This window comes from Chiroxiphia lanceolata, chromosome 6 (assembly GCF_009829145.1).
Source record: "Chiroxiphia lanceolata isolate bChiLan1 chromosome 6, bChiLan1.pri, whole genome shotgun sequence".
In the NCBI taxonomy this organism is placed as follows: Eukaryota; Metazoa; Chordata; class Aves; order Passeriformes; family Pipridae; genus Chiroxiphia; species Chiroxiphia lanceolata.
This window is the reverse complement of record NC_045642.1, coordinates 13,006,201-13,014,011: the sequence shown is the minus strand read 5'-3', so window position 1 is coordinate 13,014,011 and position 7,811 is coordinate 13,006,201.

The window sequence follows — 7,811 nt, the reverse complement described above, 5'->3', positions numbered from 1 at the left end:
ACCTCTAGAGTCAGTTGGCTATAACTTCTGGCTCCTATTCCTCAATCATTTCTTTGTTCTGTGGTCTCACTTTCTGTTCCATGATCAAACCATGGAACAGTTGCTTTTTATTTGGAAAAATAGTCACCTTCCTAGCTGACCCACCTCTGTGCTGTGAACACACACCCATCAAAGAGAAACTGCAAAGTCTGCACCTCTACAGGGAGCAGAACTAGCAAAGGTTGTTTCCCTACAGATTTCCATGCTGTTTATTAAACTCTCTGCTCTCAGTTCTTTGCCATGTGCTGTATTACATCCATTGTGGCTCCTCTGCTTCCTTCTAACAGACCCCTCGAGCTCATCTCCGCATGACAAGCAGTTCCTGAAAGAAGAAAGCAGCTAATTCCTCACTTAGTAGGAAATTCCCCTAACTAGGAAACCACCAGGATGCTGATTTTGATAAAACTTGGGGAAATTTTGTTCCTATGAGATGCTGGGATTTTACAGACTTTCCTAGTTACACAGCTGTCAGACGTGTCCCACTCCCACCTGTGAAGTGACTGTCCCAGAGTGAGGATGCTGAGAACTCCTGCTCCATTCTGGAAAGCAGAGCTCTGAGTGCTGCAGCATAACACTGAACAGCTGGTTGAAACTTCTTGTGGGTTTACTATTGTCTTACGTACTGCTCATGTAAAAAACATGCAGTTGTTAAATAAACTATGCATTAGTACCAAAAAAAAAAACCCTGGGAAACAAACTGTAAGGAATCCCTTATGAAGTCAACACTGCTGCTCTTCATCAAGGGGAGACAGAAAACTGAGGGCCTACTGCAAATAAGGAAAAATCTGCAGGCACACGGCCAGTATCAGAGAGGTTTTTTTGCCAAAAGACTGCTTCCCACTGCATCTAAACACGTCATATTCCCCCCATCCTGCCTGCAAGCATGAGTGTTGCTCTGTTAAAGGGAACTTATTTTAACGTAAAGTTACCAAACATAAATCAGCCTTGAACAGGAATAATTAGAGCAAGTTGGAAGATTAAAACCATGGGAACAAACTGAAATATACAACAACTTCTCTGTGGCCGTGATTTTCTGCGGGGGAGGCAGAGGATTCTTGTTCTCAGTCACTCTCCATTGGGGCATTTTCTAGTAAAGGGGCAGCATTGTCGCTCGCTCTCAGACTCAGATTTGCTCATGCCTTTTTCGTGACTGTGATGATGCCTCAAAGCCTTTTCTATTAGCCTTTCCCATTATAAACCTTCTTTAGCTCATAACAGTTCATATGCTTTCTGCTGTAAGGATAAAGGAGCTCTTCACTCACACACTGCAGTGATTCTGATTACTGGGAGGATATTTGAAATATAATATTGTGAGGAGAGGTGTAATTATGTCTGCATTTGAATGGAACTATTCTAAGAGGCTTTGCAAAGGAAGATTGTCATGGCTGCTATAGGCCCCTGGGGTCAAGCAGTTCTTTAGGAAATAGTCAGGACCTGAAAATGGTCTGGTTGTTTTTTGGATGCTTGGCAAATTCCACCACCTTCTTAGGAATCTGGTATTAATTGTTCTCATTGTAAGGGCTCAGACTGGTTAATAAGCACTGTCATTGACACCAGTGCTCCTTAACACTCCTAAGGGTACCACCAACATTCTTTTCTGTCCCTGGCTACTGGATGTGGTTGCATCCTGCAATTCCATTCACTCAACAAAAACTATTCTTTCTACTGAGCCTGGATTTCCTTTTTTTCTCTTCCTCGTTTCATCCATGTACTGGTTTCAGCTGGGATTGAGTTAATTTTCTTCCTAGTAGCTGGTACAGTGCTGCTGTTTTGGATATAGGATAAGAATAATGTTGATAAAACACTGATGTTTTAGTTGTTGCTAAATGGTGTTTGAGTAAGTCTGGGGCTTTTGAGCTTCTCACCCCACCACACCAGCAAAGAGGCGGGGGTGTACAAGGAGTTGGCAGGGGACACAGCCAGGACAGTTGGTCCAAACTGGCCAGAGGGATATTCTATAACATATGATGGCATGGTCAATATATAAACTGGGGGGAAAGCTGGTCAGGGGCTGCTGCACAGGAATTGGCAGGTCATTGGTTGATGAGTGGTGAGCAATTGCACTGAGCATCACTTGTTTTGCGTTTTCTAATTCTTTTATCGTCATTATGATTGTTATTATTTTCCCTTTCATTTATCTCCTATTGAACTGTCTTTATCTCAACTCTTGAATTTTATTCTTTCTTCCCAGTTCTCTCCCTCATCTGACTGGCATCAGGGGAAGATGGCACAAGTGGATGTGTAATGTTTATCTGCCTATCAGGTTAAACCACAGCAATCCAATGCAGATTAAACAGCATCCCAAATTCTGTTAAGACTAGGGCACATTTCTTCCTCCATACAGCTTGTAGTCAGGACTGGCCACCCAAAAATTGAAAGAGGGAGAAGAAGAATAATTTTCCCTCTTGGAATTAAATTTTAGCCCTTTCCAGTTTATCTCCTCCTATTTTACTTCTTACATAGTCTCACTTGTGTGTATTCTCAGTCCCTGCTTAGCCTTTGCTCTGTCTTGCCCCCCACAGTAATTGGGCAGTGCCTACAGCAAGACACAACCAAAGTCCTTGCACAATCGCCACTCCAGTTTTTTCTTAATCTTCTTACTAGAAAACATGAGCTTCCTTTCTCCTTTTCTGCCTTCCTCTTGGATTTATTCCAGCAACTTAATGCTGTACAAGTAATAGAGAAAGTTAGAGGAAACCCAATTTTTCATTTCTCTGACAGCCTGACCTAGGCTGACAGCTCTGCAGAGAAGGCAAGGTTTCCACGTGCTCTTCCCACCCATACAAGAACTGTGGCCCAAAACAAGAAGTTTAATCGGGGTTTTGCCAAGATATCCCAAAGTAAGGTTTTCTGAAAAATCTTCCCATTTTGTCTTGTCTATGGACACAGTGCTCAGCTGGGCTCTGTTGTTCCAGTAAGACCTGCTTGGTGCAGAGCTAGTTTAGAAATCTGGCCTGAGGAGTGATTAACCTGTTTTTAACGTAATCTTTTTTTAAAAATACTGCCAGTCAACATATGTTTCAAGGGAGGAACAGATCCGAATTTAGGCTTAAAATATCAAGGCCCCTCGGGAGCACAGGCTGCAGGCAGCATCAGTCAAGCACAGGCTGAGAGGAGCCCCAGTGATCCCAAACACCATTCACATGTGATTTCCCCAAGCTCAAATTACAGTCTCTCAGGAACACAAAACAGAGCACCCAAATTAGTCCAGAGAAACACTACAGAAATCACACAGCCTCAGCCAAGGTCAGTTTAAAGCAGCAGTTGAAAATCATGGCTCTGTTAACCACATCCAATCATGCAAGAATGCCGAAGCCGCTGGAGCCCTTCCACAAAATACGTGTAGTCTCCACATTGTAACGTTGTCCTCCATCACAAGACAAGATCAAGGCTTTGCCATCCAAAAAAACCAAGCTGAATGGCTGGGTGGCTCATGTGCAGAAACATCTGGACTGGATAGGGAATAACACACAGAAAATAGCCAGTGAGAGTGTCAAAAGTTCAGAGAAGCAGAAACTGAGCATCATCCTATTTCAGCCCTATAGACAAAGATATCACAAAAAGTCAAGTCAGAAATTGAAAGCCCATTGTGCAGGAGAAGTCAAGATTACATAACTTTTTAAAATTAACAGTTTCCCATTGCTCTCTCTTCTACCTATAAATTATGCTCTCTTACCAGTCAAGCTCAGAGAACAAAGTACCAAGCCTGGTACTGTAGATAGCTCGTCACCAGGCAGGAAGGGGAAGGCCTGTGACGGTAGCAACACATAAATATATATAATTTCAGGGAAACAACACTAAGACTTCTCCATGCCTCTGCCTAACAACACAATCTCACCAAGTGGAGCTAGTAAAGGCGGTATGTACATCTGCTACAGGAAATGCAAAGACAGCAGTCTTCTACCACACAAAGTTGATAATATTCTATTAAATTGAAACCTACACTGTTAGGACAAACTATGTCTCAGTCTCCCACAAATTACTGTGAGGAAAAAATGCCTTTAAGCAGAGTCACATTTTCAAAAAGCCACATGCTTTGATATCCCGTAGCAAAACAAATAACTTTTTGCTTCTTATGACAAAGGATCAGATTAATTTGTTAAATTTTACTCTAGGATTACAAGGCATCCTAATAAACTTTAATGAACTTTCCCTTTAATGAAAAAAAGAAAAACGTTGTCATAAATTGTAAATTATATTTTTTAAAATCATCAGAGGATTAAAAAAATTGTTCTATGGAGGAACACCTGTACCTTGTTCTCGGGTAATTTCAAGTACTATGACAGCTCAGCAGTGGTCACCATCAGAAGGAAGCCAGACATCCAAAACGGGATATCAGCTGAGTTAAATTAGTCTGCATATTAGTATATACTTGGATGTTATAATAATACAGTGTTAATAAGACATTATGTTACGAAGTTACATAGAGGAAAGCCTGAGTATACCAGCTTTCCCTTGATTTGTTATTGCCCAGTTCAAAATGCTGCCCTGATTTCTATGCTTTTACTCTTTTTTTTTTTTTTACAAGGTTCTGCCTCGCTGAATAGGCAGCACAGATGGCACCCAATGAACAGTATTTTATAACTCCTCAGCCCTCGTGACACTGCATGTTTCTCAAACCTCATGGTATCACTCATTATTTTCTTATGGCACCTGTCATCACTGCCACGTTCAAGCCCAGAACAAATCTGAAGTGACAGCACGATTCTCCCTGTCAGTGGTTCTCTGCCATGAGTGGATACCAGCAACCAGACTATCCTATGGTAATTTTGAACCTTTTGATGCTTCCACCAAAGTTTGTAATGGCGTTTTGAAGAAAAAACCTTCTTTTGGGAAGGTGGGAGGGTGGGATTCCAAATTCATTCTACAGAGGGGTTTCTACCTTCCCCTCACCCCCAATGTGATCTTTCCTCCAGAGCTGTAAAGTGAAACAATGCTTCATTCACACCACTACTGGCAGGCTTCAGAAGAAACTCCTTCACAGAACTATCAAAAATAAACTTCCAAATACTTTTTTATTTGAAAGGTCAGTTCGTTTTATAAACACAATTGACCTTACTATCACAATTTTCTCTACTACAGCTTCTCTGTGCTGGACACCCTCTTTTAACTTCCCTGCTCAGGACATTAACACATCACTGATAATTATTAAACCATGACAGCAGTGGGAGTACCATACCTCAAGATACCTACCTTTTGGGTGAGGCTGTACAGTTCCTCAGCTTCCAAAAGCCAGCTGGGAAAATGCTTCATGTGCTAAAATTGTGTTATTTGTACACACTGGTTTTTGTAATCTGCTCTGTGTTGACATATTCTGTGTTCTTGCAGTTATCTGTGATATTTACTATGAGCCATCATGAGATTTCAGCCAACAAGCCTGAATATGTGTTTCTCTTTAAAGATGTGTAGAAGTCCATTGCTTTGCAGCAAAGTCCTTGAATGTGCTTTTAATTTTATGTCCATTGCACTGGAGCATGCACTTAACTAGGCTTTTTTTGGAATTAGATTGATTATTCTTAGATGAATTCTTATTCTTTTCCTTGGACAGCTACCAAACACAGTTGTTCCAGCTCATTTATACAAGGCATTCATTTTTGTGGATGCCTACCTGGAAAAACAGGTCAGGTGCACAGCACAGGCAGGGCTGTGCCTGGCACTGGTCTCGTGTTCAGGGCTGTTCACTATGATAACTCTCTCTGCATCATTTAGGACCCAATGAATAATTCAGTGGAGTCTCATTACTCCATCAGTCCTTTTTTTTGTTTACTGCAATATCATCCTGGGGTTCAGCACCCATCTGGCTTTAGGCATAAAACCTGTGGAAAACATAGCAATTCACAAAGGCTGGGGGGAATTTTTTTCTGTGTCGCTGGAGTCCTACAAACAGTACCTCTGATTTTCTGTTAATGAGAAAGTCAACTGAACTGAGAAATTAATCAACACATGCATCTTCTTTACATGCTGTGGCAAAGTTCTTTTCTCTCACAGGTTTAATTTGAATTGAAAACAAAAACACACTGGAATCTGGGGAGGTCTTCCAAGAGCAGGTCAGGGTGCTCTGTTCCTCTAACATCTTTAGGGCAAGGCCTGTGAATTTTATTCTCTAATGCAAACAAAATAAGGATTGGTGTATACCGCAAAAAATCTGCCAGTGTCTCTCTCACACAAGTATCACTCTAATAGACATGTGGCTTGTAACATAAAACACAGCAGGACTTCATTATCACAGAGCTACTGTGTAGGGGTGAAGAAAAGTTATCAAATACTTCGACCAGACGGGCTAGACAAGTGAAAATCTGAAGTCTGTGGTTATTATGCTTGAGAGCAATGCTCCTATGCCTGTGAACTTACCTTTGACTTTTTCCATTTAAGTATTTATCAGTTAATAATAGGAGTTCCTGCAGAATATAAATTTATTACTGAAGTAATCTGGATTAAAAATGGGAAGCATATTTAACATCTTCATTTAGACCAATAGCAACACAAATAATTGATTTTCCTTTAGACCATCTGAAAAAATGATAAAAATCCAGAAAGACATTTCTCATTTTCAGTAACTTCTCTTTAGAGAGAGAACAAAATTAGTTTGAACTTGAGTAGCAAGTGCCATTTTATGTGAAAAGACTCAAAAGTTACTCTGACTTACTCACACCTCTTGGTAACTGAGTTATACCAGAGACTTTCTGTGGCTCCTGTGCCCTCTAGCTTCTAGAAGATGTATTTACCAATCAATCCCTTAACTTAAGCAGGTTTATATAGTTTTCATTTCTGTGCAGTCACTGAAAACTTGCTAAAACAGAAAGTTTAGCCTTTCCCTGTCTTCTTGCCAGATATAACTTTAACCTCAGACAGAACTGAACACATGAAAATGTTAAGTCTAGATTCTTTTTTATCTTAAAGGCACTTCATACTTCTGTGGCAGTATAAATAGGCTTTATAGGTACACTTTATATTTATATCAAAGAGAGTAAGTTTATATCAGATATTAGGAAAAAACTCTTTACTATGAGAGTGGTGAAGCACAGGAACAGGTTGTCCAGAGAAGTTGTGGATGCCCCATCCCTGGAAGTGTTAAGGCCAGATTGGCTGGAGCTCTGAGCAACCTGGTCTAGTTGAAGGTGTTCCTGCCCATAGCAGGGGTTGGAACTAGATGATCTTCAAGGTCCCCTTCCAACACAAACCATTCTATGGCTCTATGATATTATCACAAGCAACCGAACTAGAAGTGTATTTCACCTGCTAAATTATAAACTTTTGAAAGAGTAGAGGTTTTACCTCAAATTCTACCTACCACACCATTAGGGTGGCACCAGTGGCAGCCTCTAAAACATAGCTTCTGGAAATTTTGCAAGGGATACACAAATAAGAAATAAAACTTCTGTTGAGAGGAAATATCGGTGATTACAGCGAGATAAAGGTCTTATGGAGACTGAGGATACCTGGGCTGTTCTTTCTGTGAGTGGAAGACTTTGGCAACCTGTGCTAACAAGAGGCAGGACCCAGGGATAAGGTTTTCAGTTACCATTGCTGCAGCTGGAGATACTGCTGTTATATGGTGGTATTCCATCATCTTTCAGAGAGTCACTGGAATAACAGAATAGAGACACCAATCCTATCAAAAACTTCAGTCACAAGGACATATCAGTAAGTTAAATACTAAATGCATCTGGTTTTAAAATATTAAGTTATAAAACCAGTGCTTTGACACATAAGGAGCAAGGTAACACATAGTTCTGCCACTGTCTAGTAGAAAAGGGTACAATAAAAACATT